The sequence below is a fragment of the Dendrobates tinctorius genome, unplaced genomic scaffold (assembly GCF_039654945.1).
Source record: "Dendrobates tinctorius isolate UK_male_01 unplaced genomic scaffold, ASM3965494v1 ptg000059l, whole genome shotgun sequence".
Taxonomy (NCBI): domain Eukaryota; kingdom Metazoa; phylum Chordata; class Amphibia; order Anura; family Dendrobatidae; genus Dendrobates; species Dendrobates tinctorius.
The window spans coordinates 13,312,187-13,335,960 of NW_027361727.1; the positions used below are offsets into that span (position 1 = coordinate 13,312,187).

At 45.5% G+C, this 23,774-nt stretch overlaps 1 pseudogene; it reads left to right on the plus strand.

The window, feature by feature from the left end:
- The window catches only part of LOC141092350 (CAAX prenyl protease 2-like), a 140,293-nt pseudogene extending 123,716 nt beyond the window's left edge, over positions 1 to 16,577 (plus strand).
- Positions 16,578 to 23,774: the final 7,197 nt, after the last annotated feature.

The following is a 23,774-nucleotide window of genomic DNA, read 5'->3' on the forward strand; positions in this document are numbered from 1 at the left end:
TTGAGAGCAGACATGGAGTTGACAGGTGTGAGTGGTCGAAGCTGAAAGACCTCTGTAAAGTCCTTCAGTGTTTTGAGGAATGCACACGGCTGGTAAGCGCAGATGACGCCATCCTAAGCATGAGCATCCCACTTATGCGTCTGCTCATGCAAACTTTGACGCACCTTAAGGAGCAGGCGTCTGCAGCCAATGTTGACGAGGAGGAAGAGGTGGAGGGAATCCTTGATGACATTCAGCCATTGTCTCCTCAGGGACCTCTCCTGGACGAGTTGGAGGAAGAAGAGGAGGAGGAGGATGATGATGGGGATGATTACTTAGGGGAGGAGGATGCATCTCGTGGGGCAAGTGAAAATGTTGGCGTGGCAAGGTCTGGTACAGGGTTTGTGCGTGACTGGAGGGATGTGGATTTGCCAGAAAGTGCTCCTCCAACCAGCACTCGCAGTGCATCATTGACACCGGGAACATTGGCCCACATGTCAGATTATGCCTTGCGGATCCTAAAAAGGGACCCCCGCATTGCCAAAATGATGAACGATGACGACTACTGGTTGGCCAGCATCCTGGATCCACGCTATAAAGGCAAATTACAAAACATCATGCCACAGGAGAACCTTGACCTAATATTGGCTAATAAACAAGCAACTCTGGTAAATCGGTTGCTTGAGGCATTCCCAGCACACAGCAGCAGTGATGGTTCTCACACGAGCCGTACGGGCCGGGGGCAGCTTGGCAGAGGTGTTCATGGTGCACACAGCAGAAGTGGCGTTGGAGACAGGGGTTTCATGACAATGTTGTGGACTGATTTTTCAAGTACCGCTCACACAACTGGTAATACAGCATCGATGGAAAGTGACAGGAGACAGCAGTTGTCAACTATGGTTACAAACTATTTTTCCTCCCATATCGATGTTCTCCCACACAGGTCATTCCCCTTTGACTATTGGGCCGCTAAACTGGACACCTGGCCTGAATTGGCCCAATATGCCTTACAGGAGCTCGCTTGCCCAGCTGCAAGTGTGCTATCGGAAAGAGTCTTCAGTGCAGCTGGATCAATCCTGACAGAAAAAAGGACCCGTCTGTCAACCCAAAATGTGGATGATCTAACCTTCATTAAAATGAACCATGCATGGGTTTCCAAGGATTTTGTCCCACCTTCCCCTGATGACACATAGGGTGACAGAAAAATGGCTTGCTTTGGTCCACCTCTTCCTGGGACTTCACCTATTTCGCCTTTTGCATCAGCTGAATGTCCAACATCAACATATGCCACTTTCTAAAACTCCCTAACTGTGCTGCCTCCCCCCCCATGGCCGGGGTCACCACCTAGCGCACGACACCGTGCGAGTGCCGTTGCCCTGGACAGGTGGGTAGGCCGACTCTTGGGCGCGGGCACTGGCACAGGGTCCCTCATAGTGCAATCAAGTGTCTCTGACGGTGGTGGTGCACACCCGCCGTCAGACACACCGCTGTACTATGAGGGGCCCAGTGCCAGTACCGACGCCCACGAGTGGGCCCCCCTTGCTTGGGCAGGACCCCAGCAGTTGCAATCTTTACCTCTCCCTGCTCCTCCGCTGTGTAATCTGGGCCGTCAAATCCATACTGTGCCTGACACCGTCTGAGCCTGCCTCCTGAGACATATATTTTGAATGTGTACGCTATCCATACATGTTATCTGGGGATACGGTACCCTTTCTAACCTTTGTGCAATCACGTGCAATCCATACTGGGCCTAACACCGTCTGAGCCTGCCTCCTGAGACATATATTTTGAATGTGTACGCTATCCATACATGTTATCCGGGGAAATGGTACCCTTTCTAACCTTTGTGCAATCATGTGCAATCCATACTGGGCCTAACACCGTCTGAGCCTGCCTCCTGAGACATATATTTTGAATGTGTACGCTATCCATACATGTTATCCGGGGATACGTTACCCTTTCTAACCTTTGTGCAATCACGTGCAATCCATACTGGGCCTGACACCGTCTGAGCCTGCCTCCTGAGACATATATTTTGAATGTGTACGCTATCCATACATGTTATCCGGGGATACGGTACCCTTTCTAACCTTTGTGCAATCACGTGCAATCCATACTGGGCCTGACACCGTCTGAGCCTGCCTCCTGATGTATAGACATATATTTTGAATGTGTACGCTATCCATACATGTTATCCGGGGATACGGTACCCTTTCTAACCTTTGTGCAATCACGTGCAATCCATACTGGGCCTGACACCGTCTGAGCCTGCCTCCTGAGACATATATTTTGAATGTGTACGCTATCCATACATGTTATCCGGGGATACGGTACCCTTTCTAACCTTTGTGCAATCACGTGCAATCCATACTGGGCCTAACACCGTCTGAGCCTGCCTCCTGAGACATATATTTTGAATGTGTACGCTATCCATACATGTTATCCGGGGATACGGTACCCTTTCTAACCTTTGTGCAATCACGTGCAATCCATACTGGGCCTGACACCGTCTGAGCCTGCCTCCTGAGACATATATTTTGAATGTGTACGCTATCCATACATGTTATCCGGGGATATGGTACCCTTTCTAACCTTTGTGCAATCACGTGCAATCCATACTGGGCCTGACACCGTCTGAGCCTGCCTCCTGATGTATAGACATATATTTTGAATGTGTACGCTATCCATACATGTTATCTGGGGATACGGTACCCTTTCTAACCTTTGTGCAATCACGTGCAATCCATACTGGGCCTAACACCGTCTGAGCCTGCCTCCTGAGACATATATTTTGAATGTGTACGCTATCCATACATGTTATCCGGGGATACGGTACCCTTTCTAACCTTTGTGCAATCACGTGCAATCCATACTGGGCCTGACACCGTCTGAGCCTGCCTCCTGAGACATATATTTTGAATGTGTACGCTATCCATACATGTTATCCGGGGATACGGTACCCTTTCTAACCTTTGTGCAATCACGTGCAATCCATACTGGGCCTAACACCGTCTGAGCCTGCCTCCTGATGTATAGACATATATTTTGAATGTGTACGCTATCCATACATGTTATCTGGGGATACGGTACCCTTTCTCACCTTTGTGCAATCACGTGTAATCCATACTGGGCGTGAGAACGGCTGGCGAGCTGTTAAGCAAGCTACAGCACCTGTGGTTTGCACACGTAAGTTTTTAATTTTTTCAGGAATGACGGTTAGGCCTAATTCCGGAACTGCGGTTGACCTGCACTTACTGGGAAATCATCGTTCGCGGGTAATAATTGTAATCAGTGATCCCCATCACTAACGTTGTTCAGCGGGTTTTCTGCACCCGTAAGCGACAAACGCTGGCCTTTTCAGTGTAGCGCACATGCAGCCACGGACATGTAAGGGCATGACACACCAGTTATTGGCCAATCTCATGTGCCAGAGCCTCACGTGTCCCTCTAGTAAGCCGGACTCGGACCGCGGGGCATGACGGAGTCTCGTTCGTTAACAGAATTAAGCTTGCAATGTGTGCATCTGTTCTGTAGCTGGCATGGTTGAGGTTTCCCAGGTGGAGTCGAATTTAACCGTAGGCTCCACTCCTGGTGGTGCCCTTCTGGACATTCCTTTAAGGTTCAGCTTTACAACCATACTGCCCACGTAAAACAAACACTTTGCCTTCATGAACGCTGTTTGGAGGGTCATGACTCGTGGGAATAATGCCGCCCAATCAGTTAACCTGCTAGAGAGATCCTTCGTTGCTCCCAAGCATGACATCACACTCCCTAGGAAGAAGGTAATGCCACTGTGGCGACCATACTCCTGGGGGCGACACAAGTGCACTGATGCCCAGCCACTGCTCGATGAATCTGCTGGTACATTGACCCAGACCACTACATTCCCCTCGCATGCTACATGACCTGAATCTGACCCTGATGAAACTCAGGTTACCCTTCCCATATACAGTTCCATCTTACACGGTGACAAAGAGGAAGCTGCAGATGAAAGTGCAGGTTCGGCCCACCCGCCATCAGACACACCACCGTACTATCATGGGCCCTGTGCCAGTGCCGTCGCCAACGAGTGGGCCCCCCCTGCTTGCCCAGGATCACAGCACTTGCAAAGTTGAAATACTGTGCAGTGAGATGGAAGATGGGGACGACAAGGAATCCAGAGAAGTACAGGGATTCCCTAGCGAGGAGACTTATTTGATTGTTTTCAATGTTGGGACAGCAATTTTTGGGGAGCACTATACTCTGGAGAATGATAGATGGGGCCCACCATACACTGGAACATTCCAAAGGTGTACATCAGACACTGGAGCAGCATTTACAGGGCCCATTATACACTAGAGCATTAGAAATGGGGCCCATTATGTTTGGAGCATTATTTGGGCCCATAAGACAGTGGAGCTTCATCCATGGGGACCAACATATACTGTAGCATTATGTGGAGCTCATCATATACTGTTTCAAACATTATATGGGACCAATGATTCTGTATGGAGAAATAGATGGGCCTCATCATGAGATGTAAAAAGTGAGGTATTTTTCATTGTACTATACTGCTATTTCTCTGCCGTATCGGAGCATGATGAGTTGTGGTATGTGTTAAAGGGGCGCTCTTTCGCCCAGGGCACATGAAAACCTGCAGCCAGCCCTCCCCCCCACAACTTTAGCCAAATAACCCCCATTTTTCAGTGCGTAACTTGTATTATGAAGTTAATTAAGGTTGACAAGCTTAAGTAAGAAGAATTGATGCTTTTGGCATTCAAATGGGCACTGTAGGTGTGTTTCCTGTCCTCCTCTCACTGCCGACTTTTATTCCCCATTGACTTACATTGGGTTTCGTGTTTCGGGACGACCCCGACTTTTCCCTATAATCGGACGATCTTGCTCGACCCGACTTTTAGAAAAGTCGGGTTTCACCAAACGAAACGCGACCCTAAAAAATCAAAAGTCGCTCAACTCTACTAATGACATAGAATCGTCAAGACCAGAGGAAACAGGAAATCCCACCATAGTATCTTTTAAAGTCTCAGACAAACCCTTCCGAAAGAGAGCTGCCAATGCATTCCATGTAGTAAGGACCGCCCACCTTCAGAATTTCTGACAGTATAACTCTGCAGGATCCTGACCCTGGTTCAATGCCAATAGGGCTCTCTCAGCTTGATCAATAGCATTAGGTTCATTATATAACAACTCCAAGGCTTGAAAAAATGCATCCACATTAGTCAAAACAGGATCTTCAGGTGTCAAAGAAAACGCCCAATCCTGGGGATCGCCGCGCAGCAAGGGGATGGTAATTTAACCTGCTGCGCAGAGCTCCCCGATGAGTTAGGCTTCAAGGCAAGAAATAATTTACAATTCTTAAAATTCAAAAATTTAGACCGATCCCCAGAAAACACATCAGGAGCAGGGATCCTTGGTTCAACAGCATGTGAATGAGTGAGAAAGGCGGAAATTCCCCGCACTTCAGCAGCGAGCTGCTCCACATGATCAGACAATTGCTTAATCTCCATCAAGGAGAAAAAGAAAAAAAAAAAGAATCCTCCTACGGCCCCAGGAAAAAAAAGAAAATATACATACAAAAAAAAAATTCTGACACTTTTTTTTTTTTTTTTTTTTTTATTTACAATTCTCTCCTGCTTTTGAGTACCCTAGAATCTGCGGTATGGCTGGTGATTCTGTTATGAATGGGTCACCGAGGAGGAAAAAAACAAAAAGCAAGCTAAGCCCAGAAAACCAGAGAGGTTGGCAACTAGCAGTAGCCATGGAGCTTGCCTACGGAGGTCCTAGACGCCTCGTCACGGCCGGAGAACTAAATAAGCATAAAGGAAGAAAGGGGAAATCTAAACTACCCCAAAGCAATAGACAGCCCCCAACATGTATTGTCTGTGAAACAAGATGAAAACACAGACACAGATAGAAAGATAGGCTGAGCAAACCATGGGGCCCTCACTAACTAGAAAGGACAGGAAAGAAAAGCTGCTGTCTGCAATCACGCAAAAAACCCTGCCAAAAAAAATGTCCAACACGTCTGATAGAAAAAGGCCCTGAAGTCGCTAGACTTCAAATCACTATATCAGCACTCAGGTATATTCTGAAGACAGAGCAAAAGAGATCAACTGATCAGAGACAAAATGGGGATTCAGCCCAGTCCCAGCCAGGGCTGGCTGAACACAAAAACTAAGTAAACCAGACAAAATCTCATATGAACAATAGCAGAGAAAACTTAGCTTTAGGAAGGCAGGAACCAAACTGGAAACCAGAAGCCACAGTCAGGAAAAATCGCCAGCAAGAAACTAGGGAGTCGGCTGCCTTAAATCCAATCAGAAACTCCTGATGTCCAATCGCAGTCCTCTTCCTCAGGTGGCCAGTCTCTGCCATTTAGATCAGCTTCATTACCTCCCTTCACCAACAGAGGGAGTCCTGATAGAGAACTCACTACTCCTCTGTCACAGCCAGCTCCATAACCCTCACCAGAAGCCAGAGGCAAACCCGAAAATGAGCTCACAGCAGATTCCCTCCGGTCCATCATAGCATCCATGGAGTAGGGAGAATACCTTGCCTCCATAGACATACAAGACGCATATCTCCACATAACATTTGCTCCCGCCCATCAAAGGTTTCTCAGGTTCGCGGTCAACCAAGACCACTACCAGTTTGTCGCTCTCCCGTTCGGACTCACCACAGCTTCAAGAACGTTTACCAAGGTCATGGCAGCCACCATGGATTTTCTACACTCCAGAGGCATTCTAGTCGTTCCGTATCTAGACGACCTTCTCATCAAGTGTTCCACCTTCAAGGACTGCGAGGTCAGTGTCTCAATCACAATCGACACACTAAGTCGTCTGGGATGGTTAGTCAATTTACAAGAATCATCGACTACCCCGAGTCAGACTTTAACCTTCCTGGGAATGCTATTCGACACCTCCAGGGGTCTTGTGGTCCTTCCCAAGGACAAGACACTGGCCCTCCGTCTAGGAGTGCGCACACTCCTCCGCAAACCTCCCCGATCTCTCCGGTTTGCCATGAGAGTCCTCGGCAGGATGGCAGCAGCAATGGAGGCAGTGCCATTTGCCCAGTTTCACCTCAGTCCTCTTCAACTAGCCATCCTCAGGTCTTGGGACAAGAACCCCTTCTCCCTCGACAGGGAGTTCCGGTTGACATCGTCAACCAGGAGGTCCGTACATTGGTGGCTCAAGCCAACTTCGCTTACAAGAGGAAAACCCTTTCTTTCAGGTCAGTGGAAGGTCCTGACCACCGATGCAAGCCTGACAGGTTGGGGTGCGGTGCACCTACATCACAGGGCACAAGGCAAGTGGTCACCAATGGAAGCGACCTTGCCCATCAATATCCTGGAAATTCGGGCCATCTTCCTGGCACTGAGAACCTTTCATCACCTGCTGGCGGCCTCTCACATACGGAAACAGTCGGACAATGCCACGGCGGTGGCATATGTGAATCACCAAGGCGGGACCTGTAGTGTCCAGGCGATGAGAGAAGTAACACATATTCTCCACTGGGCGGAAGACACCAGGTCGGTACTCTCGGCGGTCCACATTCCAGGGGTGGAAAACTGGGAAGCAGAATTCCTCAGCAGGCAAGGAATCGACTCGGGGGAGTGGTCTCTCCACCCCGAAATTTTTTACCAGATCTGTCAACGCTGGGGAACCCCGGATGTGGACCTAATGGCATCCCATCTCAATGCCAAGGTCTCCAATTTCATGGCCAGGACACACGACCCGCGGTCGCTCGGAGCGGATGCCCTGGTTCAGGACTGGACCCATTTCCAGCTCCTGTACATCTTTCCACTCTCCTCCTGATCTCCAGAGTAGTGAGGAAGATCAAACAAGAGGGAGTTCCAACCATCCTGATCGCGCCGGACTGGCCCAGACATACATTGTACGCCGACATCGTTCATCTTACAGCAGACGCCCCCTGGCGTCTCCCCGATCGTCACGACCTTCTGTCACAAGGTCCGTTCTACCATCAGAATTTAGGGGCTCTCAATTTGACGGCATGGCCCTTGAAACCCGGATTCTAACCCAGGCAGGGTTCACACCGGATGTCATTGCGACCATGATTAGGGCAAGGAAGCCAGCTTCTGCCAAGATTTATTATTGTACCTGGAGAACTTTCTTTTCCTGGTGCGAATCTCATGGACAGGTCCCACTCCCTTATTCTCCCGAAGGTACTAGGTTTCCTTCAGTCGGGCCTAGACGCCAAGCTATCCCTAGGCTCGCTTAAGGGTCAGGTGTCAGCGCTTTCAGTCCTTTTTCAAAGGCGCATTGCTACCAAACCGCAAGTAAGAACTTTTCTCCAGGGAGTTTCCCGATTGGTTCCTCCCTGCAGGCGTCCACTGGAAACGTGGGACCTCAACCTGGTCCTGACAGCATTGCAGGCACCACCCTTCGAACCCCTTAAAGAAGTTCCACTCTGTATTCTGTCACAGAAAGTGGTTTTCCTAGTGGCAATCACCTCGCTACGCAGGGTGTCGGAATTGTCAGCACTTTCCTGCAGACGGCCTTTCCTAGCTTTTCACCAGGACAAGGTGGTCCTCCGTACTGTACCATCCTTCCTTCCGAAGGTTGTGTCCACCTTTCACCTCAATGAGGAAATCTCACTGCCATCCCTTTGTCCGGTTCCGGCTCATAGAGTGCAGAAGGCTCTGCATACGCTTGACCTCATCAGAGCATTGCGGATTTATATGTCCAGGACTGCCCCCTTCCGGAAGTCTGATTCCCTCTTCATTCTTCCGGAAGGCGGTCGCAAGGGCCTGCCGGCCTCCAAGGCTACCCTTGCCAGGTGGATCAAGTCCACCATACATGAGGCTTACCGACTCAACAGTTCCTCTCTTCCGGCCGGTATCACGCCCCACTCTACTCGGGAAGTAGGGGCCTCCTGGGCCATTCGGCACCAGGTTTCGGCACAACAAGTGTGCAAGGCGGCCACTTGAACTAACCTACACACATTTACAAAACACTACAGTGTTCATACCCAGTCCTCAGCGGACGCGAGCCTGGGTAGACTGGTTCTGCAGGCGGCAGTGCCCCAAGTTTAGGGTCCTGCTAGCACAATATTCGTCCATTGCTTCCCACCCAGGGACTGCTTTGGGACGTCCCATGGTTCTGTGTCCCCCAATGAGGCGACAGAGTAAAGGAGATTTTTGTGTACTCACCATAAAGCCTCTTTCTCTTAGCCCCTAATTGGGGGACACAGTTCCCACCCTGTTGCCCTTAATTGGCGGCTGTTACGGTTGGGTTCTCATATTGTTCTTTGAGCTTGTACATAGTAGCCTTCTTACAGGCATGGTTATGTTTCTTCTGTTATGTTCCTCCTAATGCTTTTGCACAATACTGGAGAAGGCGGACGCCATCCAGGGGTGTATTCTGCAGAGGAGGAGCCATAGCTAACCTTTTTCAGATTATGCATAGTGTCGCCTCCTAGCGGACAGCAGCATAACACCCATGATTCTGTGTCCCCCAATTAGAGGCTAAGAGAAAGAGATTTTAAGGTGAGTACACAAAAATCTCCTTTTTACACTTCGCTGATCTGTCACATCACAGATCGCTGTGACAGATCAGCGATCTGTCACAGGTAGTGCTGCAGGCTTCCTCATGCCGGTGCTTTGCAGGCATGAGGAAGCCACCTCCCTGCAGGCCCCCAAAGGTCCCCACCGCCATTTTGGATTCGGGGACCTGCAGGGAAGGAGGCCCCCGCAACAGCGCTGCACATTGCTCTGCTACGGGGGTCTCAGGAAGCACGGAGGGAGCCCCCTCCCTGCCGATGATTCCCTAAACCCACGGTACACTGCGATCGTGTTTGATCGCAGTGTGCCAGGGATTAACATGTCAGGACGGTCCGTGACCGCCCCTGACATAGTGCCGGGTGTCAGCTGTGATAATCAGCTGACACCTGGCCGCGATCAGCGGCGCTCGCCATGTGAGCGCCGCTGATCGCTATGACGTACTATCCCGTCCATGAGCATAGGGGCCCAGGTCCCATGGGCGGGATAGTACGTCAGATGGCAAAAGGGGTTAAATGGCATCTGTCTGTAGGAAAAACCCTCCTAAGCCGTCTATATGGGCATGTAGGTCATAAAAAGTTGGACAAAATGATACCCCAATATCTGCGATCTGATGTCTTATTCCAGAGAATTCAACATTCTATTCAATATGTAGATGAGCTGTTAAGATCTATGTGCTGGATGTAGATCTCCCTGAGAATCTGCCTCCACACATTATTTTACATGAAAGGAGCGTTACCAGTGTGAGACATGTAATGACTGGCAGTCTGCTCTCCTGATATACATGTCTCACACTGGTAACACTGCCTTTCATTTAACATAAGCTCTGTAGTTAGATCAGGGAGATCTACGTCCGGCCCATAGATCTTAACAGCTCATTTACATATTCTAGAGAAATCCATGCTTTTCTTAATAAGGCATCAGATCGCAGACATCATGATATCATTTTACACAACTTTATATGACCTACATGTCCATACAGATGGCTTAGGCCTGTTTCACACATCCGTTTTTTCACACTTTGGCGGACGTCAAAAAACGGATGTGTGAAACAGGCCTTAGGAGGGGTTGATCCTACTGATGTAGTCTTTAAAAAGAATACCTAAGCTATTTTTTATTTTTTTTTTTTATTTTGTCCAGAATGGAAAGTTATGAAACTTTCCAAATATCTTCATTAAGGAATTTGTTTTTATTGCTGTTTAACAAAACAAAAAAAAACACCTGTAAATGGCGGCTTTTCCTCAGTCTCTCTGCCTGCCTTCAGCTACATTGCTATCAGAACGTATTCCTTTGGAGTACAGATGATGGCAGTGATGAGTATTGCCTGACTCCTGAGTGTTCTGCTTATCAGAACGATCTCCTGCAGCAGCCTCAGGGACTGAACATATTTTTCGAGTACACCGATATCACTTGGTTAGCATCCGAGCATTCTAGGATATCACCTTATCCAAGCACGTTCGCTCATCACTAGTGCTGTCCCATCACTGCCATCATCTGTACTCCAAATGCGTGCACTCTGATATTAATGCAAATAGACTGGGCAAAATCCGGGGTTTAGAAGCAACTTGCATGTTTTTTTTGTTTTTTTTACTGGAATGAAGACAAATCCCATAATAAAATAATTTGCAAGGTTTTATAATTTTTTTTGTTTTCTCCCCCAATGTGGACCTGTGCACTAGCACGTACACTAGTATTGGTCTATGTGCAGTCTGTTGCACAAACGAATCAAACATACATTTGTCTGAATTTAGGCTCGGGGTAAGTTCAGGCAATTATTTTTACAGTCTGTGTGCAGCCAGTATTATCCCATTATTATCTAAGGTCTGCATAATATAAAAACCTCCACCAAGAATGATGATGCATTTTAAAACCTTGACCAAGAACTTAGGCTACGTTCCCACGATGAGTTTTGGGTGAGTTTTTTTTAAATTTTTTTTATACAATGCTTCTTTTTGAAAAGAAGGCGCGTAATCTATTTTACTTAAAGGGAATCTGTCACCTCGTTTTTCCGCTATAAGCTGCGGCCACTGCCTTTCGGGGCTTATCTACAACATTCTATAATGCTGTAGATAAGCCCCTGATCTAACCTGGAAGATAAGGAAAACAAGTTTTATTATACTCACCCGGGGGCGGTCCAGTCCGATCCGATGGGTATCGCAGGTCCGGCGCCTTCCATCTTCTAGAGATGATGTCATCATCCTCCTTGCTTTGTGTCTTGGCTCCTGCGCAGGCGTACTGATCTGCCTTGTTGAGGGCAGATCAAAGTACTGCAGTGCGCAGGCACCGGGAAAGGTCAGAGAGGCTCAGCGCCTGCGCACTGCAGGAATATGCTCTGCCCTCAACAGGGCAGATCAGTATGCCTGCGCAGGAGCCGTGACACGAAACAAGGAGGATGATGACATTCACTGCATGAAGATGGAAGGCGCCGGACCTGCGACACCCATCGGATCGGACCAGACCGGTCCGCCCCCGGGTGAGTATAATAAAAGTTGTTTTCCTTATCTTCCAGGTTAGATCAGGGGCTTATCTACAGCATTATAGAATGTTGTAGATAATCCCCAAAAGGAAGTGGCCGCAGCTTATAGCGGAAAAACGAGGTGACAGGTTCCCTTTAATGGGTGCAGAAATAGCGCAGAAAATCTGCAATATCAAAAGCTCATCGTGGGAACGCGGCCTAACAGGTGTTTGCACGGACTTCTGTGAACACTTTCTTGGGTGCGTTTAGGAGAGTACACTTGCTCTGCTTCATTCTTGGATATATAATTTCTAATTTTATTGTATTTTATTTTTTTTCAGCTCATTTTCATCATGTCATTGAACAGCTGAGGTTTCGGCAAGGTACCGTCCTGAGCATATTTCTGTCTGCTGGTATGTAATGTTCCATTTTCAGACTATGAATAGAATTTTATTTTTATCATTTTGTCTTGTTTTTTTTTTTTTTGGTTTTTTTCTTTGCTTAATTTGCACAATTGAGGCCATTTTATTTTTCTTGTAGCTTTTCAGTTTTCATACACTGCAGTGTTTGGAGCATACACCGCTTTTATCTTCATAAGAACAGGTGAGAACGTGTGGCGTTTAGTCCTGATACAGACTTTGTTTCATTGCCATTTTTTTAAATATTATCCCACAAGTAGTAATGGATTAAAACAAAACAAACAAACAAATAGAAATGTAAAAACTTTCAGTTATACTTTTCTTTTAAGCTATGTTCACATAAGGTCAGGAAAAACCAAGATGGAAACTCTTGATTTGTCAGACATGCGCCACCGTATCAGCGCTGTTGACAGTAAGGTTATGAAATTAAAAACTTGCCGCGAGTTAGTTCATTTTATTTTTTTATTTTTTTTTTTTTCTCCTGTTTTTTTTCCTGGGGAACATGTTTTAAAATATTTGCATTTTGGGAAGAATTTCAGCAGTGTTAGTAAAGATTTTAGGCACAGAATCCATGTTTACTTCCTGACAATGTGAACATGCTCCTAGGCTTCTCATAACTTCTTAGAAAACTGCTCCATAGCGCAAAGTGTGAACTGAGCCTTTGAAAAAAAAAGTGTTTTTTGTTTTCTTATTTCTTATTGTAGTTTAATGTTAATTTGAGATTTATCATGCCATGGCTCGTGTGTGGTTGTTGTGTGTTGTTTTTTTTTTTTTGTAAGCTGGGGAAAATGACTGATACACTTTGCATGATATATTTGAGTGATGGGCAATAGTCTTTGTCCACTTTCACCCGGGAGCATGACATGAAGACCACATCTAATAATTGTCATTCGGTCACTTTGCAGCTTGGAAAACGAGGCCGGAGTGGGTCACACCGTGGCTTTGGCCATGACACAGGTCATGTAGCTAAAGATCACTTTGTGCCACTTCTACATCCCCGCATAATGTGAATGTAATGGAGGTTGTATTGCAAACCGCAAGGTGCTGTGACCTTGACAAGCAAATCACAAAAATTCAGTCCGTTGGATTTGTTTTTGTGTCTTTGTATTCTCACTGCAATGCAATCACATTCACTTGTGTTAGTCTGCAAAGTCGTAGCAGCATATTGCGATCTTTGGGCTTGCAACCAACATTGCAGCCAAAGCTGCTGCATAGCCATACCCCAATGGTATATGCACACAGTGGTGTTTTTTGAACAGAAATTGAGCAGAAACTCCCCAAATCCTTTTAACCCCTTTAACCTCCTAGGTGGTTTGCATGTTCATGACCGGGCCAATTTTTACAATTCTGACCACTGTCCCTTTATGAGGTAATAACTCTGGAACGCTTCCATGGATCCCAGTGATTCTGACTTTGTTTTCTCGTGACATATTGTACTTAATGTTAGTGGTAACATTCATTCATATAACTTGCGTTTATTTGTGGAAAAAAAAAAACGGAAGTTTGGGGAAAACTTTGAAAATTTCGCAATTTTCAAAGTTTGCATTTTCATGTCTTTAAAACAGTGAAATATGTCACACAAAATAGCTAATAAATAACATTTCCCACATGTTTACTTTACATCAGCACAATTTTGGAACCAAAATTTTTTTTTTTTATAGGAAGTTATAAGGGTTAAAAGTTGACCAGCGATTTCTCATTTTTACAACACTATTTTCTTTTACAGACCACATCACATTTGAAGTCACTTTGAGGGGTCTATATGATAGAAAATACCCAAAAGTGACATCATTCTAAAAAGTGCACCCCTGAAGGTGCTCAAAACCACATTCAAGAAGTTTATTAACCCTTCAGGTGCTTCACGGGAATTTTTGGAATGATTAAAAAAAATGAACATTTAACTTTTTTTTCACAAAAAATTTACTTCTGATCCAATTTGTTTTATTTTTACCAAGGGTAACAGGAGAAATTGGACCCCAAAAGTTGTTGTGCAATTTGTCCTGAGTACGCTGATACACCATATATGCATGTAAACCACTGTTTGGGCGCACGGCAGAGCTCAGAAGGGAAGGAGCGCCTTTGACTTTTTCAACGCAAAATTGGCTGATATTGAGATCGGACGCCATGTCACGTTTGGACGGCCCCTGATGTGCCTAAACCGTGGAACCCCCCCCAATTCTGACTCCAACTCTGACCCCAACACACCCCTAATCCCAACCCTAACTTTAGCCCCAACCCTAACCCTAATGGGAAAATGGAAATAAATACACTGTTCAAAAAAATAAAGGGAACACTAAAATACCACATCCTAGACATCACTGAATGAAATATTCCAGTTGCAAATCTTTATTCATTACATAGTCGAATGCGTTGAGAACAATAAATCATAAAAATGATCAATGTAAATCCAAATTAATATCCCATGGAGGTCTGAATTTGGAATGCTAATCAAAATCAAAGTGGAAAATCAAATTACAGATTGATCCAACTTCAGTGGAAATGCCTCAAGACAAGGAAAAGATGCTTAGTATTGTGTGTGGCCTCCACGTCCCTCTCAGTATTGTGTGTGGCCTCCATGTACCTGTATGACCTCCCTACAATGCCTGGGCATGGTCCTGATGAGGCGGCAGATGTTCTCTTGAGGGATCTCCTCCCAGACCTGGCCTAAAGCATCCGCCAACTCCTGGACAGTCTGTGGTGCATTGTGACCTTGGTGGATGGAGTGAAACATGATGTTCCAGATGTGCTCAAGATGTGCTCAATCGGATTCAGGTCTGGGGAATGGGCGGGCCAGTCCATAGCTTCAATGCCTTCATCTTGCAGGAACTGCTGACACACTCCAGCCACATGAGGTCTGGCATTGTCCTGCATTAGGAGGAACCCAGGGCCAACCGCACCAGCATATGGTCTCACAAAGGGTCTGAGGATTTTATCTCGGTACCTAATGGCAGTCAGGCTACCTCTGGCGAGCACATGGAAGGCTGTGCGGCCCTCCAAAGAAATGCTACCCCACACCATTACTGACCCACTGCCAAACCGGTCATGCTGAAGAATGTTGCAGGCAGCAGATCGCTCTCCATGGCATCTCCAGACTGTCACATCTGTCACATGTGCTCAGTGTGAACCTGCTTTCATCTGTGAAGAGAACAGGGCGCCAGTGGCGAATTTGCCAATCCTGGTGTTCTGTTATAAATGCCAAGCGTCCTGCACGGTGTTGGTCTGTGAGCACAAGCCCCATCTGTGGACGTCAGGCACTCAGACCATCCTCATGGAGTCGGTTTCTTACCGTTTGTGCAGAGACATGCACATTTGTGGCCTGCTGGAGGTCATTTTGCAGGGCTCTGGCAGTGCTCCTCCTGTTCCTCCTTGCACAAAGGCGGAGGTAGCGGTCCTGCTGCTGGGTTGTTGCCCTCCTACAGCCCCTTCCACGTCTCCTGGTGTACTAGCCTGTCTCCTGGTAGCGCCTCCAGCCTCTGGACACTACGCTCACAGACACAGCAAACCTTCTTGCCACAGCTCGCATTGATGTGCCATCCTGGATGAGCTGCACTACCTGAGCCACTTGTGTGGGTTGTAGAATCCGTCTCATGCTACCACGAGTGTGAAAGCACAACCAACATTCATGAGTGACCGAAACATCAGCCAGAAAGCATTGGTACTGAGATGTGGTCTGAGGTCCCCACCTGCAGAACCACTCCTTTATTGAGGGTGTCTTGATAATTGACAATAATTTCCATCTGTTGTCTATTCCATTTGCACAGCAGCATGTGAAATTGATTGTCAATCAGTGTTGCTTCCTAAGTGGACAGTTTGATTTCACAGAAGTTTGATTTACTTGGAGTTATATTCTGTTGTTTAAGTGTTGCCTTTATTTTTTTTGAGCAGTGTACATTTTTTTATTTTATTTTTCTCTAACTAATGGGGTGGTAAAGGGGGGTTTGATTTACTATTTATGGCGGGTTTTTATGTTTGGCATCTGTCACGCTAAAAGACGCTTTTTATTGCAAAAAATTAGTTTTTGCATCACCACATTTTGAGAGCTATAATTTTTCCATATTTTGCTCAGTCATGTGAGGTCTTATTTTTTTGCGGGACGAGTTGACATTTTTATTGGTATCATGTTCGGGCACGTGACATCTTTTGATCGCTTTTTATTCAGATTTTAGGGGCGCAGAATGAACAAAAACCAGCAATTCATGAATTTCTTGGGGGGGTGTTTATACCGTTCCGCGTGTGGAAAAATTGATAAAGCGGTTTTACTCTTTGGGTCAGTACGATTACAGCGATACCTCATTTATATCATTTTTTAATGTTTTGGTGCTTTTATATAACAAAAACTTTTATATAAAAAATAATAATTTTTGCATCGCTTTATTCTGCGAGCTATAACTTTTTTTTATTTTTTCCCTGATGGCGGCTTGTTTTTTGCGGGACAAGTTGACGTTTTCAGCGGTACCATGTTTATTTATATCCGTCGTTTTGATCGAGTGTTATTCCACTTTTTGTTCGGCGGTATGATGATAAAGCATTGGTTTTTTGGGCTTTTTTTTTTTTTAAATGGTTTTCACTAATGGGGTTAACTAGTGGTACATTATAGGTTGGGTCGTTACGGACGAGGGGATACCAATTATGTGTACTTATATGGTTAAGAGTTTTTTTGTATTCAAATACTGATTTATTGTTAAATAAATATATTTTTTTTTTTAAATATTTTTACTATTATTTTAAAAGATTTTTTTTATTTAATTCTGACTTTTACACTTTGTCCCACTATGGGACACTTATTTTGTTCAGGCTGCTCGCTTATCTGCATGCTATAGAAGCTGTCAGCACTGCAGCTTCTACGCACTGACAACAGAGACTTCCTGACATGCGCTGTGCATGACTGGAAGTCTCTCAGGCCTGGAGACCTGGATGTCATCATGACGTCATCGGGTCTTCATGTCAGCTATTGGGACCCCGCAACATGCCGTGGGGTCTCCGATCCAAAGGCAGAGGTGCTGTCACAGCTGACAGCCCCTCTGCCTGCTCCTGAAACACTGCGATCATGTTTGATCACAGTGTGCCGGGGGTAAAAGTGCAGGGAGCGGTCCGTGACACCTGACACCTGGCTCCCACAGCTGATACCTGGCACTATCAGTAGCGCTCCCCCCCGTGAGCGCGGCTGATCAATGATGACGTACTATCCCGGGAATAGTACGTCATCTGGCAGAAAGGGGTTAAAAAAGAAAAAAAAATTGGAGGTTGTGCTCATTTTCTGAAAACTTTGCAAAAATACTGTCTGCACATAGCTTTAAGATGCATGTGAATTGTGAGTTGCCTATAGTCAGGCTGCAATTTAGTGGTGTGTTTTTATTTTGTTTGTTTTTTTCAGGCAATTCACAGCTTTAAAATATTATATATATTACTGTCAAATTTAATCTCTCTTTTCTAAAAGACAGGAGTTATCACTTTCAGTCAAAAGATTTTAGTCTTGATTAACGTTGGGAAGTTTTCCAGGGGTCAGACTTGGGTTCTCTTTTAAAATCCATGGCCCAGATGAAAATGGCCAAATGCAGTGCTTGTTTGTTTCCAGAATAGTCTTTGTAACTTTCCGGGCAACTGTACATATAAATCATAGAGGGTTTTAACCCCTTACATCAGACGTACTATTATGCCAATGTCAGTATCACCAGCTTTGATGAGGGCTCCGGCGGTGAGCCCACCTCAAAGACGGGACATGTCAGCTGTTTTAAACAGCTGACATGTTCTCGTAATAGCTGTAGGTGGAATTGCGATCCGCCCGCAGCTATTAACTAGTTAAATGCTGCTGTCACACTGACAGCGGCATTTAACAAGCGCATCCGGCCGGAAATACGCACACTGGATGACCTGCGTCACGTGATGGCGGGTCACCGATGTGTCGGCATAACAACCAAAAGTCTCCTTGAGACCTCTATGGTTGTTGATGCTGGATTACTGTGAGCACCACCATGTGGTCGGCGCTGATAGCAATGCAGTAAATCTGCTACCTATAGGCGATCTGAGCATCACTTCTATGTAGCAGAGCCGATCAAGTTGTGGCAGCTTCTAGCCTCCCATGGAGACTATTGAAGCATGCCAATAGTTAAAGAAAAATGTTTTTAAAAATATGGAAAAAAATGCAAAATATATAAAAGTTCAATTCACCCCCCCTTTCGCCCCATTCAAAATAAAACTAAAATCAAACCTACAGATATTTGATATCGCCGCGTTTAGAATCGCACGATCTATCAATAAATAAAGGATTAACCTGAAAAAATCAAGCCGCAAGTATTAAGGTTTTTTGGTCGCTGCGACATTGCATTAAAACGCAATAACAAGCGATCAAAAGTTTGTATCTGCACCAAAATGGTATAATTAAAAACGTCAGCTCGGCGCGCAAAAAAAAAAGCCCTCGCTTGACCCGAGATCACGAACAATGGAGATGCTACGGGTCTCGGAAAATGGCGCAATTTTTATTTATTTTTTTAGCAAACTTTGGAATTTTTTTTAACCCATTAGGCCTGTTTCACATTTCAGTTTTTTTGACGTCAGTCAAAATCCGCCAGGTTGTGAAAAAACGGATCTGTCTCTATTGTGGTACAAACAGATGCCACCGGATCCATTTTTGGACTGATCCGCTTTAGCAGCTAGAGACTGAAATTTAAAGTCTGGGAATGAGAGAGAGAGAATATTTTGGGTTAAATTTCGGGCAAGGAAATTCTTCCGGGCATGCTCAATGTAAAAAAAACAAAACAAAAAAAAAGCATATCCGTTGCCAGATTCCGTCAAATAACGGTTGGCAACGGATCCGCCGCCCTATCCGCTGTTTTAACGCAGACAAAAAAAGTTTCATTGTCTGTCCACTCAAGACAGCGGACGTCAAAAATATGGCAGATCCGTCAAAAAACGGATCCAACGGATGACCATCCGTCAAAATCCGCCGCTAGTGCAAGTCAATGGGAAAAAAACGGATCTGTCAAAAAAAATGGCGGATCCTTTTACAAAACGGCGGATCTTGACTGACGTCAAACAACTGAAGTGTGAAAGAGGCCTTAGATAAAAAATAACCTAGACATGTTTGGTATATATGAAATCATAATGACTTGAAGAATCCTAATGGCAGGTTAGATTTGCAAACAATCAACAAACAAAAGTGGCTACCTGAAAGAGTATACACACCAGAAATTCAAAAACACATACAAATACCATAATTCAATAAATATAAAATAAATCATTACGAAAATTCATGCCATTCGGGAATTTTGTATCACGTTTTAAAATTCAAAAAGCTTCCCCTTATATTCAGCAATTTTTGCCTGTCACCTCCCCGTTCAGGGTTATTAACCCTTTCTAAAGCATAAAATGCAAATGAGCTAATATCGCCCTGGTGTGTTCTGACAAAATGTTTTACCGCTCCAGAATAAGCTGCGTTTTTTAATTCAATGTTCCTTAAATGTTCTGCTATCCTTTTCGTTATTTTTTGCATGGTGCAACCAATATATTGAATAATGATTCTCCAGGTCATTACAAATTCATAGACAGCAAACATGTCTAGGTCCTCATTAACCCTCAGACACTTTCAGACTCACTACACTCATCACTATCCCCAATCTCCTCTTCTTCCTGTCCTAATCTGGCTGTTCATCACTACAATGACACTCTTAGAAGCACCCTTGACCAAGTAGCTCCCCTCACCCTCAGAACCTCCAAGCACAGAGTAAAACAGCCCTGGCTCACATTGCAAACTAAACTTCTCCAGCGATGCTCTAGGAGTGCTGAACTCCTATGGAGAAAAACCCGCACACCAGAAGACTTCATCCACTTCAAATTTATGTTAAGAGCCTATAACGCTGCCCTTCACCTCGCCAAACAGACCTACTTCACCACCCTGATCTCACTAGCCAACAACCTCAAGAAACTTTTTGACACTTTTCACTCCCTCCTCAGGCCAAAAGCACAAGCTCCTGTCACAGACACTTGTGCTGATGACCTGGCCTCCCACTTTACAGAAAAAATAGATAATATTCGTCAGGAAATCTGCTCCCAACCACCAAGTGATGTGACTCCCATCCCTTCCTGCATCTCCCCTGGCTCACTTTCCACATTTGATCCCATCACAGAAGAAGAAGTCTCCAGACTCCTCTCTTCTTCTCGTCCGACTACATGCACTACTGATCCCATTCCTTCACATCTCCTCCAGTCTCTCTCCAGTCGTCACAACCCACCTAACTACAATCTTTAATATCTCCCTCTCCTCGGACATTTTCCCATCCTCCTTCAAACACGCCATTGTTACTCCATTACTAAAGAAACCCGCTCTCGACCCATCCTGCACAAACTACAGACCAGTCTCCAATCTCCCCTTCATCTCTAAACTTTTGGAGCGCCTTGTCTACTCCTGCCTTACCCGTTACCTCTCCACTCTCTCCCTTCTAGACCCTTCACAGTCTGGCTTCCGTCCCCTACATTCGAATGAAACTGCACTCATCAAAGTGACCAATGACCTTCTGACAGCAAAACGTAATGGTAACCACTCTCTGCTCATTCTTCTTGACCTATCTGCAGCTTTCGATACTGTTGACCACCATCTCCTACTCTCTAGGCTCCAGTCACTAGGCATTAAGGACACTGTTCTCTCCTGGTTCTCTTCCTATATCTCTGACCGCTCCTTCAGTGTTTTGTTCTCTGGCTCCACTTCATCTCCTCTTCCTCTTGCTGTCAGGGTGCCTCAGGGCTCAGTCCTTGGCCCCCTTCTCTTCTCTCTCTACACAGCCCCAATTGGACAGACCATCAGCAGATTTGGCTTTCAGTACCATCTTTATGCTGATGACACACAACTATACACGTCATTCCCCGACCTTACCCCCTCTGTACTACAGAACGCCAGTGACTGTCTGTCCGCAGTCTCCAATATCATGTCCACTCTCTATTTGAAACTCAATCTCTCCAAAACTGAACTACTTCTGCTTCCGCCGTCTACTAACCTCCCTAAATCTGACATTTCCCTCTCCGTGAGTGGCACCACAATAACACCCCGGCAGCAGGCGCGCTGTCTGGGTGTTATGTTTGACACCAATCTCTCCTTCACATCCCATATACAATCTCTTGCCCGCTCTTGCCGCTTACACCTAAAGAACATCTCTAGAATCTGCCCTTTTCTCACCATGGAAACGACAAAAACCCTCACTGTAGCATTGATCCACTCCCGGCTGGATTACTGCAACGCTCTATTAATTGGCCTCCCCGTCACTCAACTATCCCCTCTCCAGTCCATACTTAATGCAGCAGCCAGGGTTGTCCATCTGGATAATCGGTACTCGGACGTGTCCGCTCTTCGTCAGTCATTACACTGGCTGCCCATTCATTATAGGATCCAATTTAAACTACTTGTTCTCACCCACAAAGCTCTCCACGGTGCGGCACCCCCTACATCTCCTCCCTCATCTCTGTCTATCGGCCTAGCCGATCGCTGCGCTCTGCAAACGACTTTCGACTAACCTCTGCACTAATCCGTACCTCCCACTCACGACTCTAAGACTTCTCCCGTGCTGCTCCTATCCTCTGGAATACTCTACCCCAAGAAAGTAGGACTAAACAATTTGCACAGTTTTACACGCTCCCTCAAAACACATTTGTTCAGAGCGGCTTATCACGTTCACTAATCAAAGTCATTCTATGTGTAAGGGTGCGTGTGTAGCCCATTCACTATCTCCATCCATCCTTCACTCCCTCTAGATGGCTGGACCATCATTGTAAATACACCATTGTAAATACACACCTGTACTCTGTATCTCCCTCACCTCATTGTAGATTGTAAGCTCTCACGAGCAGGGTCATCTTATTTTGTCTTATTTTGCTTTAATTATTGTATTGTTAACCTTGTTACTTATGACTTGTGTTTTAAAACTGTTAAACTGTAAAGCGCTGCGGAATATGTTGGCGCTATATAAATAAAGATTATTATAATTATTATGTAAGTGGTGAAAAAAAATTCCAAATTTTCTAATAAAAATTGCGCCATCTTCCGAAACCCCTAGCGTCTCCATTTTTCGTGATCTGGGGTTGGGTGAGGGTTTATTTTTTGCGTGCCAAGAAGTTGTTTTTAATCATACAACTTATGTGCAGATAGACTCTTTTGATCGTCTGTTATTGCATTTTAATGCAATGTCGCAGCGACCAAAAAAGCGTAATTCTGGCGTTTTGATTTTTTTCCTCGCTACGCCGTTTAGCAGTCAGGTTAATTCTTTTTTTTATCGATAGATCGTGCGATTCTGAACGCGGCGATACCAAATATGTGTAATTTTTTTTTAAATGGGGAGAACGGGGTGTGATTTAAACTTTTATATATTTTTTTATTTTTTTCATATTTTTAAAAACTTTTTAAAATTTTTTTAGCATGCTTCACGGGAGGCAAGAAGCATCCACAACTCGATCGGCTCTGCTACATATAGAAGATAAGCAGATTGCCTCTATGTAGCAGAAATACTGCATTGCTATGAGCGCCGACTACCGGTTGATGCTCATAGCAATCAGGCAGCAAGAATCAGAGAGGTCTCTATGAGATCTCTGGTTGTTATGCCAACGCATTGCTGACCCCCGATCATGTGACGCACAGTGAATATTAAAAATGTAGAGTAGGACCCCCCACATGAGACTGCCTTGGCGGGGTGGCTCGATTTATTGATCAATATTTTGCTAAATGTCTCATTTTGAATACAGTTAGATGCTAATATGTGCATATGCACCTCATGTTATGCGTTCTGACCACCGGCAGCGCTGGCTTCTCTCTTTTTTTGGTATATGTGTATGTGTATACGGTGTATGTGTGTGTATACGGTATATGTATATATGTGTGTATGTATACAGTATGTGTATGTATATGGTGTGTGTTTTCTCCACACATACCACTTAGAAATAAAACTAAAAAGTTCTATCTTCGTCTCATCAGACCAGAGAAACTTATTTCTCATAGTCTGGGAGTCCTTCATGTGTTTTTTTTTTTTTTTTTTTTTAGCAAACTCTATGCAGACTTTCATATGTCTTGCACTGAGGAGAGGCTTCCATCAGGCCATTCTGCCATAAAGGCAGGGGCGGACCTACCGCCTGTGCAGCCGTTCATTGCAGGGCCCCAAGGGGACAGGGGGCCCCTCCAGCCTCCAGCACCGCATGGCTAATTATTCAATGCAAATTAGCCATGTGGAGCGCGAGCACTGCAGAGCCAGTAAGGAGAGGAGAGCAGCCCTGAGGGCTAAGGTGAGATCATCAGCCAGCAAGTGCGGACACTGTGACTGGAGAGTGGAGTGGACAGTGTGGATCCTCTTGGTCTGGGACTCTGGCCTGCCCTGCCTGCTCCAGGTAAGAGTACCAGAGCTGAGCAGAACTGAAGGACTGGGACCGAGGA